Source organism: Amblyraja radiata, chromosome 14 (genome assembly GCF_010909765.2).
Source record: "Amblyraja radiata isolate CabotCenter1 chromosome 14, sAmbRad1.1.pri, whole genome shotgun sequence".
NCBI classification, from domain to species: Eukaryota; Metazoa; Chordata; class Chondrichthyes; order Rajiformes; family Rajidae; genus Amblyraja; species Amblyraja radiata.
This window is the reverse complement of record NC_045969.1, coordinates 9,418,984-9,446,373: the sequence shown is the minus strand read 5'-3', so window position 1 is coordinate 9,446,373 and position 27,390 is coordinate 9,418,984. Positions and strand designations below refer to the sequence as shown.

The 27,390-nt window shown below is 42.9% G+C and overlaps 1 protein-coding gene across 3 annotated transcripts in view; it reads right to left on the bottom strand.

Moving 5' to 3' along the window:
• Positions 1-13,141, bottom strand: part of erg (ETS transcription factor ERG) — a 218,023-nt gene extending 204,882 nt beyond the window's left edge. For 2 of the 3 annotated variants that reach the window (XM_033032474.1, XM_033032481.1), the window contains exon 1: positions 12,969-13,141. The gene's annotated coding sequence lies outside the window, so the exon portion shown is untranslated. The remainder of the gene's footprint in view (positions 1-12,968) is intronic. The other variant, XM_033032476.1, reaches the window with a different exon arrangement.
• Positions 13,142-27,390: the final 14,249 nt, after the last annotated feature.

Here is a 27,390-nt window from a genome sequence, read left to right as displayed (position 1 = left end):
CTGAAACTTTAACTTTGTTTCTCCCTTCGTAGAAACTGGCTGACCTGCTGAGTATGTCAAGCAATATCAGTTTTTAGCGGAGTAACTCAGCGGGTCAAGCAGGAGTAACTCAGCGGGTCAGGCAGCATCTCTCGAGAGCATGGATCAGCGGTGTTTCGGGTCGAGGTCCTTCCTGCCCATCCGCAATGAAATTGTGAAATTGTTGAATTTTGCCGAATTATTATTATTAAGGTGTATCACGCTGCCAATTTGACCTAAGTGGCATTAGCAGTATTAAAGAATCAATATTGTTGCAGTTCTCCATGCAAACTGAAGATATCTTTATGTATCACTTGCCCAGTGGTTTTATTGCTGTTTCAAACAAGTCCAGTGTTATTCGCTGTCGGAAGGAACTGCAGACGAAATGTGTAGGAAGGAACTGTAGATGCTGGTTTAAACCGAAGATAGGCACAAAGAGCTGGAGTAACTCAACGGGTCAGACACACAACGGGTCAGGTACGACTCTAGAGGTCACAGACACACGATCAATACAATCTCAGCCTCTATACACCCAGGGTGGTGTATCTCTGGAGAAAGGGAATACGTGACGTTTCGGGTCGAGACCCTTCTTCAGACTGATGCTGGTTTACACCGAAGAGAGACACAAAATGCTGGAGTAATTCAAAGCATCTCTGGTGAACAAGAATATGTGACGCTTCAGGTCGGAATACCTCTTCTGAAGTAACGCGAAACGTCACCTATTCTTTTTCTCCAGAGACACTGACTGGTCCGCTGAGTTACTCCAGCTTTTTGTGTCAATCTTCTGTGTTATCAGGTGTCCATTTTTCAGACCTGCTATGGGGGACGGGAGCTTATGCGTTCGCTTTTTTTTGCCTCCTTATATTAATAACACATTGAGATTGAATGTCGCGGGTTTACAAAAAGTAAAATATCTTCTAGGGAAGGTGGTACATGATGATTATGATCAACCTTGCAGGTCCGGGTTAACTGTACATCAGCTGTACAAAACGAGTTATGCGCAGTGGGAAGTAAAATGACTTCAATGGACTTTGTGTTTAAGAAGGAACTGCAGATGCTGGAAAATCGAAGGTACACAAAAATGCTGGAGAAACTCAGCGGGTGCAGCAGCATCTATGGAGTGAAGGAGATAGGCAACGTTTCGGGCCAGAAACGTTGCCTATATCATTCACTCCATAGATGCTGCTGCACCCGCTGAGTTTCTCCAGCATTTTTGTGTACCTTCACTTCAATGAACCCCGGCCTCAGTCAGGATTGTCCCCTGTACTGGTTTAGGACTGTGCTGCCGATTAGGCTTATCTGACAATAATAAGATAATTTGCCAAATGTGCACACAAAAACATATAGACTTTAGTATCAGCTACTAAGATGGTCAATTGAAATATATCTCAGCGCCAACATTCATGGAAGAAAGTTTGTATAGAATTTAACACAAGGCAGGGGTCACAGACACACGATCAATACAATATCAGTCTCTATACACACTATCAGTCTCTCTGGTAGATGGAGGTCTAGAGCAGTGATTCCCAACCTGGGGCCATGGCAAATTTCAGGGGGGCCACAGAAAAAATTTGGGATTTAGGGGGCCACAGGTTCAATGAAGGGGGCCACAGAGCTACCACCCCGTTGCCTCCTAAATTTCAGTTCTAATAAATTTAAATCTATGTAGTTGAAATATTTTTGATGTTTGTGGAATAGAATAAAAGAGAATATATGTGCAATTAATAGACACTGATATTTTTATGGAAGGTATTATAATATTGAAGTACTTTTTTTCCGCTAATAATGTCAGGTGGAGGGGGGGGGGTGGCACAGAAAAATTAAAAGATCCCAAGGTGACCATGAACAAAAAAAGGTTGGGAACCACTGGTCTAGAGTCCAATGCAATGTTTAATGCTAGATGTATCTTTCCATTCAAAGCCCCTACTTTAAATGGATAACGATAAATTGCTGGGGCCAGTGCACCACAAATATTTCTGCTTGTAAATTTCAGACTCTTGATCAATGACCGTGTTTCTATTTACACCGTTTTATATCGTTAATGAAACATTACACTGAAATATAAGGTCTGGTGAATGATGTCGGCCACATGCGATTTCCGGCAACACGGCCATGAATACAAGACATTTATAGAGACATGCCGACATAGGGGTGTGCAAGAATAAGGGGTAGACCATTTCGGACTGAGACGAGGAAAAATGTTTTCACCCAGAGAGTTGTGAATCTGTGGAATTCTCTGCCACATAAGGCAGTGGAGGCCAATTCACTGGATGTTTTCAAGGGAGAGTTATTAGATTTAGCTCTTAGGGCTAACGGAATCAAGGTGATTTGGGGTGGGGGGGGGGGGGGGGGGGGAAGGAACGGGGTGCTAATTTTGGATGATCAGCCATGATCATATTGAATGGCGGTGCCGACTCGAAGGCCCGAATGACCTACTCCTACACCTATTTTTTCCATTTTTGCATGTTTCTATGACAATATTCTCCCGTAGCCCTGCTTATTAAGTTGGAGGCACAACTCGAAATGTGCTCGCGCCTCAAATCCTTGACAGGGCGAGTGTATAATGTATCAGCCAGGAGTTAAGCGAACAGTGAAAGCTAAGCTATGTTCAAGAGGCTTATCATGTATACGATTCAATGGACAAATCCCAATCTAAAGACTTGAACACAACAAGCTGGAATGTGTTCCAGTAGTGTGCCCGGCAACCGCTACACAGTCATAGGTGACATTAAAATAAGGCTGAGTTTGACTTAAAAGGACACATAGTGTTGAAGTGTCTCAGCGGGTCTGGAAGCATCTCCGGAGAACATGGATGGGCCCACACGATCTCCCGGTTGCCAAACACTTTAACTCTCCTTCCCATTCCCACACTGACCTTTCTCTTCTGGGCCTCCCCCATTGCCAGAGTGAGGCCAAACGCTAATTGGAGGAACAACACCTCATATTTCGCTTGGGCCGTTTACAGTATGAATATTGAATGAATGAATATTGATTTCTCTAACTTCAAGTGACCCTCGCATCCCCTCTCTCTCCGTCCCTCCCCCACCCGAGTCGTTGTTCTAACGTTAAAGTCGTCTTGTTGAGTCTCATTGTCTGTAACTTGTTATCACCTAGCCCACAGCTAACAATGGCCTGTTTCCTTTATCATCGTTACTTTTTTCCATATCGTTCATTCATTTGTTCTATATCTCTCTATATCACCGCCTCGTTTCCTTTTCCCCTGGTTCTCAGTCTGACGAAGGGTCTCGACCCGAAACGTCACCTACTCCTTTTCTCCAAAGATGCTGTCCGACCCGTTGAGTTACTCCAGCTGTTTGTGTCTATGGTAGGTTTGTCTTGTTGTGTGGATGTATTCATCCATTAGCATCACAGAAAGGAGGAGGAAGCTCCCGGGTTTTTTGGACTATGTTTATTTCTCAACCTATATCACTAAAGTAGATGATCTGATTATTATCCTGCCCTAACGGGACGCAGTGATGAACTGTTGTACCGTGTATCCAGAGGACTGTCCCATTGATCCAGCAATATAATTCGAAATCCCACCACAAAGGCATTAAACCAATTCGGGGGTTAGAGTGAAGGTAACGTAAGCAGCGCACAATATCTGAAACTTCCGATTGCCATGAAGGCACAACTGCTTCACGGACGTCCCTCGAGGATTGGATTATATGTGAGGATAGACACAAAATGCTGGAGTAACTCAGCGGGACAGGCAGCATCTCTGGAGAGAAGGAATGGTTGATGTTTCGGGTCGAAACCCTTCTTCAGACTGAGAGTCAGGGGAGACGAAATTAAAATAAATTAGAATGGGTATTATGTGTTGACATGACATCATCTGAATGAGTTTTTGTTTACTATTGGTGCTTGCAGAGATTTGTTGAGCCCCATGTCATGGACTTGTGGAGCACTGGCCAAGTATCCATTTACACTAACTCATTTTATTCGCCACATTTCCCAGTTTACCACATAATTGTACTTTAAAGCTACCGAACTGGGTGTAATCTGCTTTGGGGTGACCTGAGTCTGTAAAAATGTTCTGGGATCATTTGTTTTTCTTATCATAAATTACATTTAATGGTGGAAGCAGAGGGTCACTGTGAAGGAAGCAGTGAACTAGGGTTACATCAGGTCGCCGGAGAGAAATAAAAGGAACATTTAGTGCAGATGCAATCCGAAGAAGGGTCTCGACACGAACCGTCACCCATTCCTTCTCTCCGGAGATGCTGCCTGCCCCGCTGAGTTACTACAGCATTCCGCGTCTATCAAATAACTGCAGATGTTGGTTTACACCGAAGATAGACTCAAAATGCCGGAGTAACTCAGCGGGTCAGGCAGCATATCTGGAGAAACGGAAGAGGGAGACTAGGGGTATGAAAGGGTACATAAAAGGTAAATATATTAATGGACGATATGCAAATGATGATCAAGGAAAGGTAGAGCCCACAATGGTCCATTGCCTTTACCACAACGAAGAATATTTAGGACGGATTAAGAGAGAAAACGGAGGCGGAAAGGAAATATTAAAAATTAGCAAAGTCATGTTCCGACTGGAGCGTGTATTTCTCCTTCTGGGCCCAGGGTTGAGCACCATGCCTGTACTAAAGAGCATTTTAAACAGATTCTTTACCTTGTGAAGTAGGAGCCCTAACTTTCTGCTCTGAGTTTTTTTTTTCTGGGGCAGGTCCAGTAATTTGAAACCCGTGGGTGGTCGACTCTGAACTCCTTATTTCAGGAGGCTAAAACTATCGAGCATTGCAACTCAGCCTGTTGGGGTATGGAACTGAAAACAACGTTCCTCCCTGTTACAGTTTGCGCACTACTAATGGCGAGTTCTCCAAACGCTTTAAGTCATTGTTATTCAGATGCTATGATAGTGTCATCATGTGCTAAAACAACGAATTGCACGGATTGGTGTTTCTGCATCTTTACCTCTCTGGTTTCATTGGATTCGGACCATTGCCAGGTCAGGGGAAACTGCTTAGTTATATCATTATACTGTATAACAAAAAAAGTTATTGGGCTCTCTATGTTCTTTCCCACCGAATGAAAAGGACGGGTGTTCGGGGTTTCCAAAATAATTGATATTGTTACTTTTAATCAAGCCTGATTGTCATTCATGTTTAGCAGATTATGACATGTGACTGTCCATCTTCACAAAATGAGGCAATTTTAAGATGCTGAATTAGAAACACAGACGTAGAAACATAGAAAATAGGTGCAGGAGGAGGTCATTCGGCCCTTCGAGCCAGCACCGCCATTCATTGTGATCATGGCTGATCGTCCCCTATCAATAACCCGTGCCTGCCTTCTCCCCACATCACTTGATTCCACTAGCCCCTAGAGCTCTATCTAACTATTGCAGAGGGATGTCCTTCCAAAACACACTGTGAGATCTTCCCCAGTGATTCAAAGAGATTTTATTTTAACTGAATTATTTTAGATGGCAATAATTCCATTCCACTGTGTTATAAGGTTTATTGTTTGTCAAAACATTAAGATATTTTTTAACAATCCATAGATGCTGCCGCACCCGCTGAGTTTCTCCAGCAGTTTTGTCTACCTTGGATTTTCCAGCATCTGCAGTTCCTTCTTAAAGATGTTTTAAATGATTGCTACAATTGTTGCAATATGATAGAGTATGGCTTCAGATCATTTCTCGCACTTTAATTTGTATGCTTCAGAAAAATAAAATGTTTGCCCTCACTGCATCCTACAGAAGTTACTGAAAACCAATCATACTAGTTTAACCGTGTAACAAAAAAATAAAACCAAGAAAAATCAATTGTGTTCATAATAAATAGCCACTAATTCTTCAAATGATGAATTAATCAATTCTAATAAAGTTAAATTGTTCAAACGAATTTGAAACACAGCGAGCCAGAGTTTAAGACAGTTTAACATTTTAACATTAAGACTGTTTAACATTTTTAACAAATTCATTTATTTTGGTTGCACTCAGATGAGACAGTCTGGTACTTAAAATTGGTACATATTTGGGACATATCACGTCATATCAAATCAGATTTACTTAGCCTTTGTAAATTTCTTGTTTGCTTTCCCTTTCTTTTCATTCTGGAAAGCACATGAAGCATTTAGTCCCAGACTTCTGCCAATCCCGAGCTTAAGCCAAACTATTCCATGTGCGCAGTGTTTGTTCCACTCTACCTTCCTCTGGGATCCCATCTGTTTTCCAGTCAGCCACAGACCTCAACGCACAATAGGTTGCTGAAATTAACAACCGAGCAATGCATTTATATAGCATTGTCATAACCTCCCAGAGCATCAAGAGACTTCATAGTAAATTTCAAAGTGTAGTCACAATTGTAAAATAGTATTTATACGTCTACTTGTTCTTAGAATGGTTCAGGCACCAAGATCCCACATTTAGCATTGTGATAACGGTCAAGGCATTTGTTTTTCTCCAGAGATGCTTTGTGAACCGCTGAGTTACTCCAGCTTTTTGTGTCTATCTTCGGTGTAAACCAGCATCTGCAGTTCCTTCCTACACATTTCTTTTAGCATATTAATTGAAGGATAAAAATGATCCATATCAAAGGAAAACGCAATGCTCTTTTCCGAACAGTAACAATAAAATATTTTACATTGACTGAGAGACCAAGTCAGGCTAAACGTAAATATGGTGAGCATCAAAACATGCAGGAATAGCATTGCACTGGCTTATGACTATTCAACAGTGTAATATTTGAAAATACATTTTAAAATGGAATTTGTGTTTAGTACATCCATGAAAATATATATATATTTGTTCCAGGAGTATATGAAACAGCCTTGGTGGTAAAAAATATTACTTTTTTTTTCAAAGAATAACCATATTATGGTTAGATTAATTTAGAGTAATTGGTTCATCAATCAAGTTAGTACAATCAAATATAAAAGCAAAGTTTACAGATAACACACAACTTGAAAATTCCAAGGTGCTGTCTAGTCAGGTTGCCCAGAGGGACCAGAATTAGAAATAAATATTTGCAGAAGTATGTTGGAAGTTGAAAGGTGAGTCCACTTTAAGTTCAAATGCCTACTTCAAATAAGCTAAACTTCAAGACTTTTCACCTTAAATTTTCCACCTAGTTATGTTATATTGTGTTGCAGAATATTTCAATACTTAAATACTTAAACATGACTTTGAGTTATGTATGGAACTATATGTCAGAGAAGAATAGAACTATGAATCCAATGATTAATATCTCATTTGATGGCGTCGCTACATAGCATTAATAAGTTGATGTTGAAATCATAATTAAGTGACATGATTAGCATTATTTCAAAAATTAGGAGTAATGGTTGTATATGCATATAACATTCATATTTTATGATATCATAATGAGTATACTTAATTTTGTTTCATGAATTTGCAGTAACCTTTACATTTTTAATGACATTTACAATAATAAGGCATGTTCAGTTTACATTCTAGTTGTTTAATGTCTAAAGGGACTTTAAATGAAATTTTCTAGTTTATCCCTTCCTTTTCTGATACACTCATGCCAAACTGGATGTGGTAATGATGTCAACCTTCAGACTAACTTGACTTGTCCAGGCTCGAGTCAGAATAGTGCATTAGCAAGCTCTAAGACATCAGTCCTGAATATGGAATACATTTTTAAGTGTATTCTAATTTTGCTCAAATAATATATTAATGCCGATTGTGTTGGTATTACAAAAGCATGCCAAAGCGTGTCTTACGATGCGCATTTCTGCCTGGGATTTAGGTAGTGGAGTAACACAGCTAGTAAAATTGCTGCCTCACAGATCTGGATTCCATGCTAATGCCCAGAGCTAACTGCACAGAGTTTGCGCATTCTCCCTGTGATTGTGTGCTTTCTTCCTATATCCTCCCAAAGAGAGATGTTGATTGGTAGGTTAATTGGCCCTTTAAATTACCCCAATGATGGGTAGAATCTGAGAGGAGTTTATAGGAACGTGAGGAGAATAAATAGGTGAGATTGGCATGGAAGTAACATAAGGGGCTTGAAGGAGGGTCTCGACCCAAAATGTCACCCATTCCTTGTCTCCAGAGTTGCTACCTGACCCACTGAATTACTCCAGCTCTTTGTGTCTAATAGGGATTGCTTGGCATGGATTCGGTGGGCTGAAGGGCCTGTTTTGTGTTCTGTAACCTTTAAGTTCTCTTACTATGATGTTTTGATCTAATTATCCAAGTCAAGTATTTCCCAGTACAATGAGCTATGCAAGTCATTTATTACCTCCCTACTCTTGAAAAGCGTGATGCATGACACAGAGGCACACAGACAATGAACACACTGAGGGCAAGAACATGAGCAAATTCCAACATCTGGAATAACAATGTTCCAGGGATAAGGTATCAAAGTCATTGCAAGATCAGCATCCAAAATATCGCTTGTTTCCAAATATTTATGTTGTTGGGATTTTTATTGCAGAGCAAAGGAAAATAAATATTACGCACTTCTAACATGACTCATGCCATGGAGAACACAACTGCAATAAACTGTATTCCATGCTATGAGAAGTCGTAAATATATTGTAACAATTCTCCATGATCAACCTGGCAGATGGTTGAGAAAAGTAAGACCCAGAACCGAGCCAAGGCGTCAGATAAAGAATGTCACACTCTACTGTGCTACTAGATTAGAAAGAAAGCAACACTCGTGAAAAATAAAAAGAGCCGACCTAGGAGAATGTATGGACTGCCCGCCAACCCCGTGGCCATTCAAGTAGATACCAGAAACCATTGAAGTTTAGAAGTTAGAACTTCAGATACTGGTTTACCAAAAAAAAAGGACACAAAGTGCAGGAGTAACTCAACAGGTCAGTCCGTATTTCTGGAGAACATGGATAGATGAAGTTTCAGGTTGGGACCATTCTTCAGACCAATGTTTCGGGTCAAGGCTCTTCTTCAGACCATTGAAGTTTATTGGCCCATAAAAAGCGAATACATTTAACAAAAAAAGAATGAGTGAGGGCAATGACATTTAGACTATAAGAAGAAATAAGTTAAATTATATGTTAAGCATGAACTCAAACAATCGGATGTACTGGAGCATTATTTTAAATGATGATCCAGCACGATTTACATAACTCCATGATTCTATAGAAGAGTTTAATTGGACTAACCACTTTGTATTCTGTTCTTCCTCTGTAATCCATCACCCTATGGCCAAGTGCCTTGGTGCTCTGGTACATCCATATGAATTGCTTTGAGGATGCATAACCTTTGTAGCAAAGGAGATCCGATATTCAAAAGTATTTCCACCATAGGCCTCAACCTGACGTAGACACATGCCATCATAACCAGTGACCATGAGTCACTGCCTTTTGATTGCCCCCAAACCAATTCACACAGATGTACCAGAGCTCCAAGGCACTAGTCCATGGTGACTGGTTGCAGAGAAATAACAGTGTACAAGATGAGGAGTCTAATTCAACTGCCCTACAGAATTGAAGAATCGAAGAAAACCACTCACTGATTCATTATACTACATCATAGTTTCCCTAAAGCCCTGTTGACTAAAAGGTGTAAACATCGCATAACATTATTGCTTCCTGGTTCACTGATGTCTATTTATTGAAATTCTCATCTTTGCGGTTGAAATTCACCATTGCCGCACCCCTTCCCATCTCTGTAACCTCTTATAACATCTGAGAACTTATCTTTCCTGCAATTCTAGCTGTTTGGACATTCCCAACTTTTTCCTCCCATCACTAGCATCTAGGAACTAAACTCTGAAAAGTTGTTCTTCAAAGTTGCTGCCCTCTCTTCCACCCCAAAGGTGCTACCTTATCCTGTCTCTTCAACCCAAATGTTAATTACAGTCTAACTATCTCCCTCTTGTCTGAGTCTGAAGAAGGGTCCTGACCTGAAATGCCACTTACCCATGTTCTCCAGGGATAGGCACAAAATGTTGGAGTAACTCAGTGGGACAGGCAGCATCTCTGGACAGAAGGAATGGGTGACGATTCGGACCGAGACCCTTCTTCATGCTGCCTGACCCGTTGAGTTACTCCAGCACTCTGGGTCTTTGTTTTGTAAACCAGTATTGCGGTTCCTTGTTTCTACTACCTCTCTTCTGGTTCAATCAGTTTATTTTGACTGATTATAATTCTGCACACTGCCATACACAATAAAAACCGATGCCATTGTAGTTTTCAATTGTTGAATAAAAAACACTCAAACCGTCTTTCTTAGTAGAACGTATTATGTCTGTTGTTAAAGAATTCTAATTTATCAAATCTCCAATGAAAATGATCATGGACAAAAGTTTGAAATATTTTATCACGCTTGAAATAATGGAATGGAAATTCAACAACATTCATTTGATTTTTAATTTAGGTTAGAAACATAGAAACATAGAAAATAGGTGCATGAGTAGGCCATTCGGCCCTTCGAGCCTGCACCGCCATTCAATATGATCATGGCTGATCATCCAACTCAGTGTCCCGTACCTGCCTTCTCTCCATACCCCCTGATCCCCTTAGCCACAAGGGCCACATCTAACTCCCTCTTAAATATAGCCAATGAACTGGCCTCAACTACCTTCTGTGGCAGAGAATTCCAGAGATTCACCACTCTCTGTGTGAAAAATGTTTTTCTCATCACGGTCCTAAAAGACTTCCCCCTTATCCTTAAACTGTGACCCCTTGTTCTGAACTTCCCCAACATCGGGAACAATCTTCCTGCATCTAGCCTGTCCAACCCCTTAGTTTGGTTTAGTTTAGTTTTAGTTTCGTTTCGTTTAGCTTAGCTTAGCTTAGTTTAGTTTGGTTTAGTTTAGTGATACAGCACTGTTCATTTGTTTACAATGTGAGATATACCTAATAAATCAAAGAGCAATATTGTGTTTTAAAAACCATGCATTCAGAGGCCACACTGCCACTCCTAACCAGATGCACAGACACAGTAAGGATGTTTTGGCATGAGCCGATCCCTCGTCTCGTCTAATATGCCAATGAAGCTCCGAAAAGCCACTCACTATCTAAGTACCCAGTCAAATCCACACAGGAGCCAGGGGTGGCAGAGGGGTCTACTGTGCCAATGCAATATGTGAATTTCACCGCGGCACTGGTAGGACCCTGCTTCATCCACAGGTAATAATTAAGTGCACAGAGTAACGAGGGAACGTGAGTAATTTCTCCCCTCTCATTGTTTTGCAAAGCAGGTGAGACGGTGATTTATGTCTGCCAATTGGGTTCAGAAAAAAAAAATCTGAAGCGAATTAAAACGCCCACGAGGCATTGCCCTTTTAAGCCGCTGGGGCATTCTGACGACTGGTAGCAATCAGGCGAGAGCGGCTGCAATAGACAGGAAATCTAAAATTAGTTTTTACTACCTATAATAGAAGATTTACGGTATGGTTTAATTTGTCGTCTCCGGGCTAAAGTGTAAGGAAGAACTAAAACAGCCGCTTTTGGACACGGGGTCCAAACTTTCTCACAGACTCACTGAATGACTGGACACTCTCACACACACACACGGCACCGCTGGACATTCGCAGCGCCAGCGCGCTTTGCTATCCCGGCCTTTTCCATCCTTCCAAGTTAATTCCATTCCTTTTTTTTGCTTTCCCTCTCTTTGTTCTTAACGTTTTTTAAATATGTTTCAACACAGCACCAGACCCAGCTCATTACTCTTTCGCCTACACTTCCCCCCGTGAACGGGGAGGGGGGGAATGTGGGATTAATAAAGAGAAGGGTCTTTCACCCTGTACATTTGGTGCTGCCATCTCAATACGACTAACGGTCAGATGCAAGTCCGTAAAACTAAATATTCCAATGAAAGTAAGAAAGTAAATGAAATGCTACTTTAATCAACATTAGCTCACTTTTATCCAACTGAATTCAACCAAAGATATTTTTCTTTATTCTCGGAACTCAGAATTTTTTGGAAATTAGAAAATGAAATTATTCTTTTATTAAGAAAATAACGGGAATAGTCCTCCACAAATGACAACCGCAAGCTGAAACGTTGGCTGTGATGCATTATATTCGCTGACAAAAAAATAACCGTTTGGACAGGATAACTGGGGGTAAACAGATCAACTTCTGGCTTTTATATTTCGAAATCCCAAGGAAACGTGATCCTCAAACTAACAGAGAAATCTTTTTTTTTCAAACACGTGTCAGATGCAGTTCAAATTAGGGATAAGGGGTTACGTTCTCTCCCGGTCAGTCGGTGTGGAAACAAGATTGCGCGCGAGGTAGGGATGTGAATAGCTTGGAAGGACGTAATTGCAAAGATGTGTGAGATTGAAGGAGAGAAATGGAAAACAGGAGGGAGGGAGGGGGTGGGGAAAGGTGGGAAAGATGTAACTGGAAAGGTGCGCGATATTGAAGGGAGTGGAAACTAAAGGAAATGCCAAGTTAGGAAAGAGGTCTTGGAATAAACAGTCACACCAGAAAATACGCGAGCCGTGCCCGGAACTTATCGGCGGTCCGATGCCCCGAACGGTTCTTAGGTAAATAATCAATACTTGCTGGGGCAGAAGAGAAAGTGAGCGAGAGGATAGAAACAGCGGAATCGAGCTGCTCCTGTCCGCCCGCACTGGAATTGAACCCTTCTCTCGCCCGTTATTCGGCAAGAACTTTATAAGCCGTTGTTTCTGTTTAGAAAAATAACTTTCCAGACTCGCTCAGGATATCACGTCACGACAGCGCCGATACTTTCACTTTTACGGACAAACAGGCGGAGGTAAACATTTCCCCAACATCTGGAAAAACTTTTTTTTTGTTTTTGGAAAACTTTCGCGCATCGGCTGAAAACCGAAATGTGAGTCAAGGAGTACCGTTGGGTTGCGAGTAGTAAATTAAAAAAAACGCTACCAGTTTCTGATCGAGTGGAGCCCATTTTGTAATTAGTGCTGATTTATCTCTTATATATATATATATATGCAATGCGAAATGATAGGAACCCAGGCGTCTGTGAGCTGGGTCGGCTGTGAAGGGTGCGTACTTACAGAGTCTGGAGCAGTCCCGTTGTTGGGTGTCGGAGGCGCTGCTTTCTAGCTGTGAGCGCTGTGAATGGGAGAGGGTGAATGGAATTCCTTGTTCCCCTGAAATCTCCAATCACGGATCAGAGAGAGTGCCCAGACTCCCCATACACTTTTCAGCGACAGCCAGACAGAAAAAAAAAGCGGGAGGGAGGGAGGAGAGAGTGCGAGCGAGAGAGCGAGAGAAAGTTGAGCAGAGGGGAGGCAGAAAAAAAGAGGGGAAGACATGTGAAGAGTCTTTCGGGGGGAGGGGGGGGGAGGAAGCGAGAGAAAGCAGAGGGCGAGATAGTGTCTAAACAGATCAGTAAGAGGGGTAGCCCAGAGGAATTGTGAGGGGGAAAGGGAACTGGAAGACAGGGCGACGAGAGCATGATCCGTGAAAGATTAAACGAGAGGGCAGAGGAAAGCGGGCTCGGAAGGAATGGGAGATTCGTTAACAAAGCGTCGAAAACGAAAACCGCAAATGGGTGTGTGAGGGGGGGGTGGGGATGGGGGTGGGGGGGGGGGGGGGTTGCGGTTGGAGTCAAAATAGTAGTTCAGTTAAGGAGTGGTGAATATAAGCAAACAGAAAAGTCATCTGGCCGTGGAATTGCATTGGAACTGAGACGTGGTTCTGAGCAGAGGCCGTTAGAATGAAATCTTTGCATCTCCATAAACAGATGTTAGCAATATTTATTAATTGTACAATAAGGCCACAACAGTTTTGTTTTACTGGGCGCACCGGGGTTCCTTCAAACAGAAGTCTGATTGTGGTACCTGTGTGTTCAGGGCGCTTTTTCTCTCTTTTTTTCTACAGACTTGTTTACATTTCTGCGGTTTAGTCTATAACTTTCTCTTTTTTTTAGAACATCAGTCCACGCGCATGCCCCATTCCCCGAGCTTCCAGACATTCCTACAGTCTGCCAAGAATATTCTTTGCAAAAAAAAATCTAAGTTTAAAAAAAAGAAACACGCCGACCCCCAAGACTGGGTCAGACGCGGCCGGTCTATGAATGAAATGGGTCGCTTCTCTTATTTACCCCCTCCCATCCATAACGCGCCACGAATCGCTCCTGCTCATATACACTCACACATACACTCTCACTCACACACTCACTCACTCACTCACTCACTCACTCACTCACTCACTCACTCACTCACACGCACACACACACACACACACGCGCGCGCACACACACACACACACACACACACACACAACACACACATTCACTTGTACACTCAATCTCAAACACACTCATTCACTCACACACTCACACACACACACACACACACTCTCACACACACACACACACACACACAAACACACACACACACACACACACGCACACGCACACACACACGCACACACACACACACACAACACACACATTCACTTGTACACTCAATCTCAAACACACACTCATTCACTCACACGCTCACACTCACACACACACACACACACTCACTCACACACACTCACACACCCACACACACACTCACTCGTACACTCAATCTCAAACACACACACACACACACACTCATTCATTCACTCACACACGCTCACACACACTCACACACGCTCACACACACTCACTACACACTCACACGCTCACTCACTCACTCACACACACGCGCACTCACACTCAGGCACTGACACACACTCAATCTCACACACAGACTTACTCAAACATAACACACTCACCATTTTACTCCAGCCTCCCCCCGCCACACAAACGCATAACACATATGCACATAGTTACACACTGCACCAAAACCAAATGCCCCCACCACCAACTTCCACACCATCTTCACCCTAACCCTCGCCCACACGCACACACACGCGCACACACACACACACACACACACACACACACACACACACACACACACACACACACACACACACACACACACACACACACACACACACACACACTAACCCCATGCCCACAGACACACATCCTACCCACGCAAAACAAATAACCCCAAGGCCTCGATATCCTGTTCTTTCAACTAAACATGGGTCCGTGTGGAAAATAAACGAGATTGCGGGAAAGGACAATCGCGTGCAACCTGGACACGTCCTTGTACTTTTTTTAACGAATTATTTATCCGTAGATGCGACCTTTTTGTTTGTTGCAAATTCCTCTAGTTCTCTTCTTTTCTTCTTTCTCTTTTAGATTGTTACAAAAACACACATCCTCCGCGGGCCACTTGCACGACCTCACAAAATTGCGAGGCTACAGCTGTAATAATGATGTTCGCTTTTGCACCTTTATTAGCTGCCAGTGGGGAACGAGAGGAGTTAGGCCGATATTACTGTTTACACACATCTTCCATTTAACAGAGGATGGGTGAATGTTCGCGGTCATGCATTTGAATAGGAGTTCACCGTTTGATTAGGAGCTCACCGCCGTAACATGAAGCACGATGACTTTAGTTGAGAGATGCAGCGCGGAAACAGGCCATTCGGCTCGCCGAGTCCGCTCCGACCGACCAGCGATCCCCGCACATTAACACTATCCTTCAGAGACCAGGGACAATTTACATTTATACCAAGCTGATTAACCTCCAATTGACCAAGTCTTTGGAGCGTGTGAGGAAACCGAAGATCTTGGAGAAAACCCACACAAGGTCACGGGGAGAACGAAACGTACAAACTCCGTGCAGACAAGCACCAGTGGTCAGGATCAAACCCGGGTCTCTGGCCCGTTTCTAAACTCTTCTAAACAGTGCAGTCTGAAGAAAGGTCTCGACCCTTAATCTAGAATTTAGGAGATTGAGGGGGGATCTTATAGAAACTTACAAAATTCTTAAGGGGTTGGACAGGCTAGATGCAGGAAGATTGTTCCCGATGTTGGGGAAGTCCAGGACAAGGGGTCACAGCTTAAGGATAAGGGGGAAATCCTTTAAGACCGAGATGAGAAAAACATTTTTCACACAGAGAGTGGTGAATCTCTCGAACTCTCTGCCACAGAGGGTAGTTGAGGCCAGTTCATTGGCTATATTTAAGAGGGAGTTAGATGTGGCCCTTGCGGCTAAAGGGATCAGGGGGTATGGAGAGAGGGCAGGTACGGGATACTGAGTTGGATGATCAGCCATGATCATATTGAATGGCGGTGCAGGCTCGAAGGGCCGAATGGCCTACTCCTGCACCTATTTTCTATGTATCTATGTATCTATGACCCGAAACGTCACCCATTCCTTCTCTCCATAGATGCTGCCTGTCCCGCTGAGTTACTCCAGCATTGTGTGTCTATCTTCGGTGTAAACCAGCATCTGCAGTTCCTTTCCTCACACTCTTGTAAAACGGATTACATGTGCGACCCTTTATTTTGCAATCCAGATTCTGAGTCATTTTTCAGTCCGTGCTCGTGACTGGATGTCAGAAATATCTGGGAGAAGCAGATCTGGTAGAAACTAAACTAAACTAAACACGTTGAAAAATAATATTATTTTGGGACCCATGCCGCCGCCGCACAATGCACTGCGCCGTTGCCGTCCGTGAATGTTCAGCAGTGAGATCTTAAGCTGTTATTTTCATTTTCGATATCTGCAATTAAAAAAAACGCTGCATTCACATAGCGACCCAAAGCGCATTGAAGCACATTTTGAAATGCAGTTACGGGAGAAGAGCGGCAGCCAGTTTGGCGCAAGAAATTCCACAGACATCAATGAGACAAAGATAAGATCATCTGTTTCCAGTGAGGATGGTTGACGGATAAATATTGGCTGGGCTACTGGGAGAATTCTCCTGCACTTCTAGCAGCAGTGTCATGGAATCTTTGAGTCAATGGAGGCGGCAGGTTGCGCCCTCGTTTAACTTTCGCGACATTGAGGTCAACAGATCGCTCCCGCAGCGGTAAGATTTGAACTCAGAGTTTCTGAAACAATGAGTTAGTTGACTTTAGTTTAGATTAGAAATACAGCGTGGAAACAGGCCCTTCGGCCCACCAAGTCCGCGCCGACCAGCGATCACCCGTACACTTAACGCTATCCTACACACATTATGTAGGGACAGTTTACTTTTTTTTTTTAACCAAGCCAATTAACCGTCTTTGGAAGATGGGAGGAAACCCGAGCTTCAGCCGAAAACCCGAGCTCCCGGAGAAAACCCACGCGGGTCACAGGGGGGGGGGGGGGGGGGGGGGGGGGGTGCAAACTCCGTACAGCCAGCACCGGCAGTCACAGGGTCGAGCCGGGTCTCTGGTGCTGTAAGGCAGCAACTCTACCGCTGCGCCCGTGAGGGCAAGAATAAAGCAGAAAGCTTTAGCCAAATGGTAAGGATACTTAATTTATAATACTTCTTGAATTAATTTAATATTTTTTACATTACAGAAAACACCATGAACATTTTTCGTGTTCCTCATTTTCAACACAGGTCCCAAAACGTTTTGCATCATATGGATAAAGCCATCTCTAGTATAGTCACAGTTATGGCAGCCAATTTATTTGTGACCATCAATGATAGGAGATGAATTAGGCCACTCGGACCATCAAGTCTACTCCGCCATTCAATCATGTCTGATCTAAACCTCTCAACCACATTCTCCTGCCTTCGCCCCATAACCAATTTGTAAGCAAACTTATTCAAATTGTATTGTGATAACGAACAAATAACCCGTTTTACGTAATGGTGATTTAAGGATAAGTATTAACTGGTAGCGATTGAAGGATCTGCAGTTCCTTTTTACACACCCTTGTAAAACGGATTTCATGTGAGACCCTTTCTTTTGCAATCCTGAACCTGAATCATTTTTCAGTTCGTGCTCGTGACTGGGTGTCAGAAATATCTGGTAGAAGCAGATCTGGTAGAAACTAAACTAAACTAAACTAAACACGTTCAAAATAATGTTTTTAAGAAGGAACTGCAGATGCTGGAAAATCGAAGGTAGACAAAAATGCTGGAGAAACTCAGCGGGTGCAGCAGCATCTATGGAGCGAAGGAAATAGGCAACGTTTCGGGCCGAAACCATTCTTCAGACAGGGGTTCGGCCCGAAATGTTGCCTATTTCCTTCGCTCCATAGATGCTGCTGCACCCGCTGAGTTTCTCCAGCATTTTTGTGTACGTTCAAAATAATATTATTTTGGGACCCATGCCGCCGCCGCACACTGCACTGCGCCGTTGCCGTCCGTGAAAGTTCAGCAGTGAGATCTAAAGCTGTTATTTTCATTTTCGAAGGAACCCAAAAATGCTGGAGAAACTCAGCGGGTGCAGCAGCATATATGGAACGAAGGAAATAGGCAACGTTTCGGGCCGAAACCCTTCTTCAGACTCGATATCTGCAATAGAAAAAACGCGCCGTGCATCACCTTTTGAAATGCAGTTACGGGAGCAGCGCGGCAGCCAGTTTGGCGCAACAAAATTTGTGATCAATGAGACAAAGATAAGGTCATCTGTTTCCAGTGAGGATGGTTGACGGATAAATATTGGCTGGGCTACTGGGAGAATTCTCCTGCACTTCTAGCAGCAGTGTCATGGAATATTTGAGTCAATGGAGGCGGCAGGTTGCGCCCTCATTTAACTTTCGCGACATTGTGGTCAACAGAACGCTCCCGCAGCGGTAAGATTTGAACCCAGAGTTTCTGAAACAATGAGTTAATTGACTTTAGTTTAGATTGGAAATAAAGCGTGGAAACAGGCCCTTCGGCCCACCAAGTCCGCGCCGACCGGCGATCACCCGTACACTTAACCCTATCCTACACTCATTAGGGAGAGTTTACTTGATAAAGAGGGCCATACTCCATATTAATTGTATTTAAATAGACTCACAATCTCCTCCTGGGAAGAATATCATAAACCCACTGCGGAATTTGAGCAAAAGATTCAGACTAACATGTCAGGGGCCGGCCTGCAGAAGTCTTTCTGGGCAGTTTCTTCTAAGAATTTGCAGATTTGGGGATCTTGAGCCAAAAACAAGCCCATAGTGTCGGAGGAAGTCAGCGGGACAGGCAGCACCTCTGGAGAGAAGGAATGGATGATGTTTCGGGTCGAGACCCGACCACTTATCACTTGCCTGGCTTTGCCCCAACCCACCTCTCTTTTCCACCTTCCTCTCATCCCCCCCATACTCCATCAATCCATTCCCTCCCCAGATGATGTCTGGCACGCTGCGTTCCTCCAGCACTTTGTTTTATATTCTGGTCAATGCCTCTTAGGCAGTTCCCCGGGACCCAGGATGACTTCTGCTTTGTGGCTTCCGAGGCGCCCAATGAGGCCTACGTGGATTGCGAAAGTGTTTTATTGTTTGGAATCACTTCATTCTACAGAGGCGTTGACTCCGTTCTATTGACTGCTGGACACCCAGGTATTTCGTGAAACAAATTATCTGGTCATTATCTCATTGTTGCTTGTGCAATTTTTTTCTAAACGCGAATTGATAATTTTGTATTCCACAATCAAACAACTTCAAAAATTAACAAACTTGGACGTGAACACCTTGGAATATAATGACAAAAAATGATGTGTACATGTAATTATTTATTTCTTGGCACTTAATTTTAGCCATATTATATGTTTACCCATGCATGTAGTATTTTTCTGTGCATCCTAACCATTTGTGTGTGTATATGTGATATATGAATGTGGTATGTTTTGGATGGAAATTCTATCATGTTGAGTTGTGTATGAGTCATATAATCATAGTCATGCAGGTAGAATCAGGCCCTTCGGCCCAACTTGCCCACACCAGCCAACAAGTCCCAGCCACACCAGCCCCACCTGCAGCGTTGGGCCCATATCCTTCCAAACTTGTCCTATCCATGTGCCTGTCTAATTGTTTCTTAAACGTTGGGATAGTCCCTGCCTTAACTACCTCCTATGGCAGCTCGTTTCATACACCCACCACCCTTTGAGTGAAAAAAAAATACCCCTCAGGTTCCTATTAAATACTTTCCCTTTCACCTTAAACCTGTCCTCTGGTCCTCGATTCACCTACTCTGGGCAAGAGACTCTTTCTTATGCCTGTGATATGTTTTGTGACACAGTATGTTTACATATCTGCTCCATTTGGAAATGTGACAATTATCCTGCATGTGTGTATAATGTTGTTGATGTTTATTGCATATTGTGTGAATGTTGTGTTCACGTTTTAAAAAACCCCTTTAGACAGGTACGTGGATGGGACAGGTTTAGAGAGATATGGCCCAAACGCAGGCAGTTGGGACTAGTGTAGATGGGACATGTTGGCCGTTGTGGGCAAGTTGGGCCTCAGGGCCTATTTCCATGCTGTAAGACTCTATGACTCAACATGCGCTGTGTCTGATTTCTTACATCCCTGTACCTCACCTTGTAATTATTCAACAAAAAAGAATTTGAAAAACATATTTTTCCGATGCTTAGATTACGGAACAGAATAAGCTCTTCATAGCTGCCGAGGACGTTCCGGAAAGCAAAGAGTTAAATGCAATAATTTAGTCCGGTGGAATGTTACTGATTATGTGAATTAGCCAAATAATGATTCGAAGTTGTTAGAATGGAGTCGTTGTTAAAATTATCTGGAATAAAATCACTTCTCGTTCGCCATCAACGTTTGAGGCACCCAGAATGTGTTATTCTTAATTCGAGATCCAATCAATTCACATCCAGAACAATCTTTTCTTTGGCTAAAAAAAAGATTGAGCGATCGTTATCAAAAATGCGAAATCGTTTCAACTTTCTCTCAAAATTTATGGGGGCATTCTTTTTAGAGAGAAAAAAAAGATGTTTTAATATTTTAATTTATAAATACAATACACCTCTTGTGTTCAGGCTGAAACTGAATACAGTTACTTTTAATATTTCGTCCTGTACAATAATTATCCTTGTGCAACAGGCGAAGGACTGGATGGAAGTGCCAGATGATCAGACTACACGTAATTTGCAAAATCTGTCGGGCAGAGACGTCGCGACTGCGCCGATCTGTCACACATCTTTATGAGAAATCTTGAGGGATAGACGGTATTTTCGTTTTACTTTTTTTGGCATTTTCTTTTCCAATTCGCGCTGCAGGAGCAAAGAGGAATTGAAAGAAGAAGAAAAAACAACTCGCAACGTAGAGTCTAGACAGGGGCGATTCTGTCCAAATCTGGAAGCCATTCGGCCAGGCTGGGAACACTGTAACCATCAGAGCTCACATTTCACTGGATAGCTGGCTGGGCACACACACACGCTCGCTCTCTCAATTAAAGATGAAAAATTGAGCGATTCGTTCCCCAAAGCGGTAAAACTGGCCTCGTCTAGAATTTTTTTTTTTTGGTTAAAATATACAATTTGATCATTTCAAAATATTCTCCCTGAAGACTGATCAGTGATCATCTAACAATAGCGGCTCCTTGTAGCAACAGAGGAGTGGGAAGACCACTCTTTTAGCCTTCACGTTTAAATAATACCTTTTCCTGGGGTGATCCTGCATTTATCTGTTAATGTGCTCCAATGCTGTTTACTATGGACTGGGCGAACCTGCAGTTATCTGCTAATGGGCTCCAACGCTGTTTACTAGGAACTGTTCACAGATTGCCACAGTGCGTAAAGAGGACGGTTTAAAATCAGGTCTAAAAGGCGTTCGAGAGGGTCCGAATATATCTGTTGGACTGAGTCCAAGTGGATTGAGGCGGGTTTCACTGTGGGTCTAGCCAGAGTCACGGCTTCAGACCATGTTGGAGCCTTGATCTCTTCATGGACATTAGCGCTGAGATCCACACAAGGCTATTGACTGGACCTGACATCCAGGCAAGGACAAGGAGGACAAACAGACCTGAAATCAGTAGGATTCAAAGAGAAAGGCTGGAATCAAAGCTAACACCAAAGAAGAAGACCTTGGATACTGAAGGTAAGGATCCCAGCCAATAGACAATGCGAGAGAACTTAATCAGGCCAATGTCCTGGGCCCAATTATGTTGTAGTTGAGGCAGGCACTACCACAATGTTTAAGAAACATTTAAACAGATTTTGGAGGGATATGGGCCAAATGCAGGCAGTTGGGACAAGTACAGATGGGGCATCTTGGTTGGCATGGACAAGTTGGACCATGCTACCACGCTGTATGATTCTATATTACTCTACAATAGTGTCATAGAGAGTCATGGAGTCATACAGCATGGAACTAGGCCCTTCAGCCCAACTTGCTCAACTTACCCACGTCGGCCAACATGTCCCAGCTGCACTAGTCCCACCTGACCGCATTTGACCCATATCCCTCCAAACCTGATAGTTTGATTCCTTTAGATTAGCCTGCAATTATGCTCTATTCAGGGGCTGAAAGATATGCCTATATGCCAGACAGGAGTGGGATCACAGGTTATAATTTGGCAGGAGCTTTGACCTTCCCTATCAGGAATGATGGATTTGTTTCCCACACAGACCGAAGGGAGGATGGACAATGGTAGAATCTGGGGTTCAATCTTGACTTTGTGTGGAGTTTGCACATTCTCCCTGTGACCATGTGAAATTCCTCTGGGAATTTCCAGTTTCCTCCCATAGTCTAAAGCCAAGCGCATTTGTAGTTAAAAAAAAAACAACCTGTGAATTGGCCTCTGTAAATTGCCCCTAGTATATAGGGAATAGATGAGGAAGTGGGATAACATAGAACTACTCCGAATGGGCAATCGATGGTCAACACGGACTTGTTGGGTCGAAGGGCCCATTTCCAGGATACAATTCAAATGGGGAGAGTAATAAGGGAGAACGTAATGATGGAGAACAGCACAAATGGAGGAATAGTTCTGCAGGCCTGCTTGGACTACGATAAAGGACTTTGCCTTTACTACCTGGCAAGAACTTGGAGGAGATTGGATGAATGATAACATTTGAGTCAAATACTATGTGTAGAGAGTTTAATGTCAACAGCACATCACTACTAGAGAAATAAGCAATGGTTAAAATGCCATTTAACCAGTGGCTGGTTAGCACACAACAAAAGCTTTTCACTGTACCTCGGTACACATGACTAGAGCCAGGATTTTGCCACAAACGCCATGTGCCTTTTCATGCCTTTTTTGATGATTTCACCAGGATAATGCCTTTTTCACGATCGACTGCCTAAATCAGCCTCTTTGTGCCCTTTTGCTAAAAGGTTGTGCTATTTTCTCTAGTTGTACCATGATCACAAGGACGTTTTCTATGTTAACACGTTAATATTAATGTTATTATTAAGGAGTTAACATAATATATCTCACAAGAAAACTTCCACCACCAGGGCGAAACCGGGGGCGCTACCGTCGGTCATTCATTTGTTCGTGCCGCTGCCCGCTGGTTCAGTCTTCTCCAAGATCTATTTAAGAAAGAACTGCAGACGCTGGAAAAATCGAAGATAGACAAAAAATGCTGGAGAAATTCGGCGGGTGAGGTAGCATCTATGGAGCGAAGAAATAGGCGATGTGTCGAGCCGGGACCCTTCTTCAGACTGATGTGGGGGAGGGGGGGGGGGAAGAAAGGAAGAGGCGGAGACAGTAGCACTAGAAGGAGAGCTGGGAAGGGGGAGGGGGGGGAGGGAGAAGACAATCTTAAATTAGAGAAGTCAATGTTGATACCGCTGGGGTGTAGAGTGGCAAAGTGATCTGTGCAAGGCATTCATTGATGCTGGAATTCCACTGTGGAAATTGGAAAACAAATGTCTCAGAGGGTTTTTAGAGAATTACACAGAGGAACATATACCATGTGAGTCATAATTATGGAAAAATTATGTTGAGAGCAACTTCAACATTGTTGTGCAGAAAATTAGAGATGAAGTTGCCTGGAACAAAATATGGATCTCAATAGACGAGACAACCGATGCTGTGGGGAGATATGTTGCCAATGTGGTCATCGGTACACTGGAGGCAGGTCGACCATCAAAGGAGTATTTGTTGACATCAGAACTATTGAAGAAGACAAACAGCTCAACTATTGCTCAGTTGTTTATATCTTCACTTGCTGTACTTTGGCCAGAATGCATATAACACGAGAATGTTCTTCTGTTTGTGACAAAGGTTTATTTCCCAAAATGTTGCATTTGACATGCTTAGCTCAAGGACTTCATAGAATTGCCAAGCTCATACGTAGCTTGTTTCCAGATGTCGATCGCCTACTTTCCAATGTCAAGAAAATCTTCCTCAAAGCACCGTCACGTGTGCAAATGTTCAAAGAAATGGCACCCGAGATTCCACTACCTCCTCAGTCTGTTTTGACTAGGTGGGGTACATGGCTCTCTGCTGTATTCAACTATGCTGCAAATTTTGAAAATATAAGATAAATCGTCAACTGTTTAGAAGAATAAGAGTCAGGATCGTCAGTGAAATCATGCAGAAAAAGTCCCTCCACAGCGATCTTGTGTTTATTGCTTCCAATTTTGCAAAAATTCCCACAAGCTATCACTTCCCTTGAGAAACGTGGCGAAACATTAGTGAATAACTTGCAGATTTTCAACAAAGTAACTGACAATATTCGTAAAGTTCCTGGCAATGTAGGTAAAGACATACAAGGAAAATGTGAGAGAGTGATTTTAGCTAACAAAGATCTTGAAGAAGCTAAAGTTCTCAAAGGTAGTTGTCATGCACAAGATATCGACATGAATATAGAGTATGTAGCTTGTTTCAGGTATGCACCAGTGACCTCAGCTGAGGTACAAAGAAGTTTTTCACTACTGAAGCATATTCTGTCTGACAGACGGCATAGTTTAACACCAGATAATTTGAAAACAATGCTCATAATTATGTGCAACCAGGCAACTTTGGTCATTTAATGTTGTATACCTTTATATTATCATTTTTAACCATATTTTGGTGGTGGAAATAAATGCCTTTTTATGTCTTTTTTTGTCAATAAATGACTTATTCGTGCCTTTTTTGTAATTTTATTATGCCTTTTTGACTACCTATTTCAAAGTTTTTTAGTGCCTAAACATCCTGGATCTACATATGACAATCAACTAAACTCAACTGAACTCAGAATTAAAGGTGTAGAAAGGAACTGCAGATGCTGGTTGAAATCGAAGATAGACACAAAATGCTGGAATAACTCAGCGGGACAGGCAGCATCTCTGGAGAGAAGGAATGGGTGACGTGTCGGGTCGAGACCCTTCTTCAGACGGATGTCAGGGGAGTGGGTGGTACATAGATAAGGAAGTGTATGGTATGTTAGCATTCATAGCAAAAGGATTTGAGTATAGGGGCAGGGAGGTTCTACTGCAGTTGTACAGGGTCTTGGTGAGACCACACCTGGAGTATTGCGTACAGTTTTGGTCTCCTAATCTGAGAAAAGACATTCTTGCCATAGAGGGAGTACAGAGAAGGTTCACCAGACTGATTCCTGGGATGTCAGGACATTCATATGAAGAAAGACTGGATAGTACTCGCTACAATTTAGAAGATTGAGGGGGATCTTATAGAAACTTACAAAATACTTAAAGGGTTGGGCAGGCTAGATGCAGGAAGATTGTTCCCGATGTTGGGCAAGTCCAGAACAAGGGGTCACAGTTTAAGGATAAGGGGGAAATCTTTTAGGACCCAGATGAGAAAAACATTTTTCACACAGAGTGGTGAATCTCTGGAATTCTCTGCCACAGAAGGTAGTTGAGGCCAGTTCATTGGCTATATTTAAGAGGGAGTTAGATGTGGCCCTTGTGGCTAAAGGGATCAGGGGGTATGGAGAGAAGGCAGGTACAGGATACTGAGTTGGATGATCAGCCATGATCGTATTGAATGGCGGTGCAGGCTCGAAGGGCTGAATGGCCTACTCCTGCACCTATTTTCTATGTTTCTATATATAAGGAAGTGTATGGTGTGATTACTGGTGTTGTCTATGAAGACATAAAGCACTTTTAGGAAACCAGATGGAAATGAAGATACCCATAGCGATAAATGGGTTTGACATAACATCTGTTTACGAAGCGGTATTGCAAGATTACGGTTTAAATATTCCCAGAGAAATTGAGGTTTAGAAAGGCCAGACAATGGAAACCGGTCTGGGTCTAGCTCTGATAGTAAAGGATGACATAAGGGCAAAGTTGCAGACTGGCCCTGGAGGATAGAGAGCAGTACCAGCGTGGGGGGAGGTAGAGATAACAAGGAACAAAGTCTATTAGCTGGAGACGTTTAAAAGACCCTGAACAGCAGGAGCAAAGTTGGAGAAATAATGAAGATATACAAAAAACTTGCGGCAACAGTAATACAACAGTCCTGGTGATTTCAATCACTGTCAACGTCAATTTTGTCTGATGGTTTGACTCCCTGGCTTTCGAGTTCAGAACATCAAAGTGGGCACAGAGTGTTCTATGGGGTAAAGGGGGAAAGTCAAATGTCACAGGATTTGAGGTCCTATGGTTAGACTTTCAGGAGCAGGGGAGGGATTTAAAAAGAAGGATCGAATAAACACAATACTCTCTGGATTACTCCCTGTGCCAAGTCCCAGGGAGTTTAGAAATGGGAAAAACACATCTGGAAATCCAGGGGTCTCCAAGTTGTGTGCTCTTCTCAAAGCACTATTCAGCATTCAAAGCCTGGTGGATGTGAGGACATGCAGCCCAGAACACAGTGGCGAAAACCAGGTAGAGAGCTGTGGTTTCACAGCGCCAGAGATCCTCACCTCAGTCGTTGTCCGTGTGGAGTTTGCACATTCCCCTTGTGACACTGTACCTCGGTACACGTGACAATAAACGAAACTGAACTGAATCGAATTGAACTGAAAGAATGGTGGTAACTTGAACTTCTCGATATCCGAGTCAATATAATAGTAAGATTAAACGAGAACTTACCAGTTTGAAGTTTGATCTGTATTTTATGAGGAGTTACGATGAGGGATTACGTGAAGAACCCGTCCAGCACGCATGCGCGACATACTTCAAAGCAGCGGTGTGGAATCACAGAAAGACACAATAATTGAAATAAATATAGTAAAGAAAAGGAGAGCTTAAATATCAGTTGATCTCTATTATTGAGGGTGGGAGCGGAGGGCACGTAATCCCTCATCGTAACTCCTCATAAAATACAGATCAAACTTCAAACTGGTAAGTTCTCGCTTAATCGTACTATTTTACTTCGGAGTCACGTGAGTGACTACGTGAAGATTTTAAAGCTCTGTGATTTCAAACCGTGTAACAGTTCATACTTCACTCACTGCCGAAGTCGTTCGAGGGAGGAAGTATGTTATCGTAATCAACCATGAATCTGTTTGTAAAAACAATAATGGTGTTTATTAAACAATAACAAAAAGTAAATTGCTCCCCCGGGCTAAATTATATATTTGCAGATTCTAATATTTTCTCTGCAAATGATGCAGGTTCTGCCAACGGCTTATTATAAAAAGTTTGAAACGTTCTTTCCCCAGACCACCCCGCTGTAGCCAGGATGTGGTCTATTGGTACGTCCATTCTCTTAGCCGCCGACGTGGATGCTGCCCTGGTGGAGTGAGATTTATACATGTTAGTATTTATACCAGCGGCTTTCAGCACC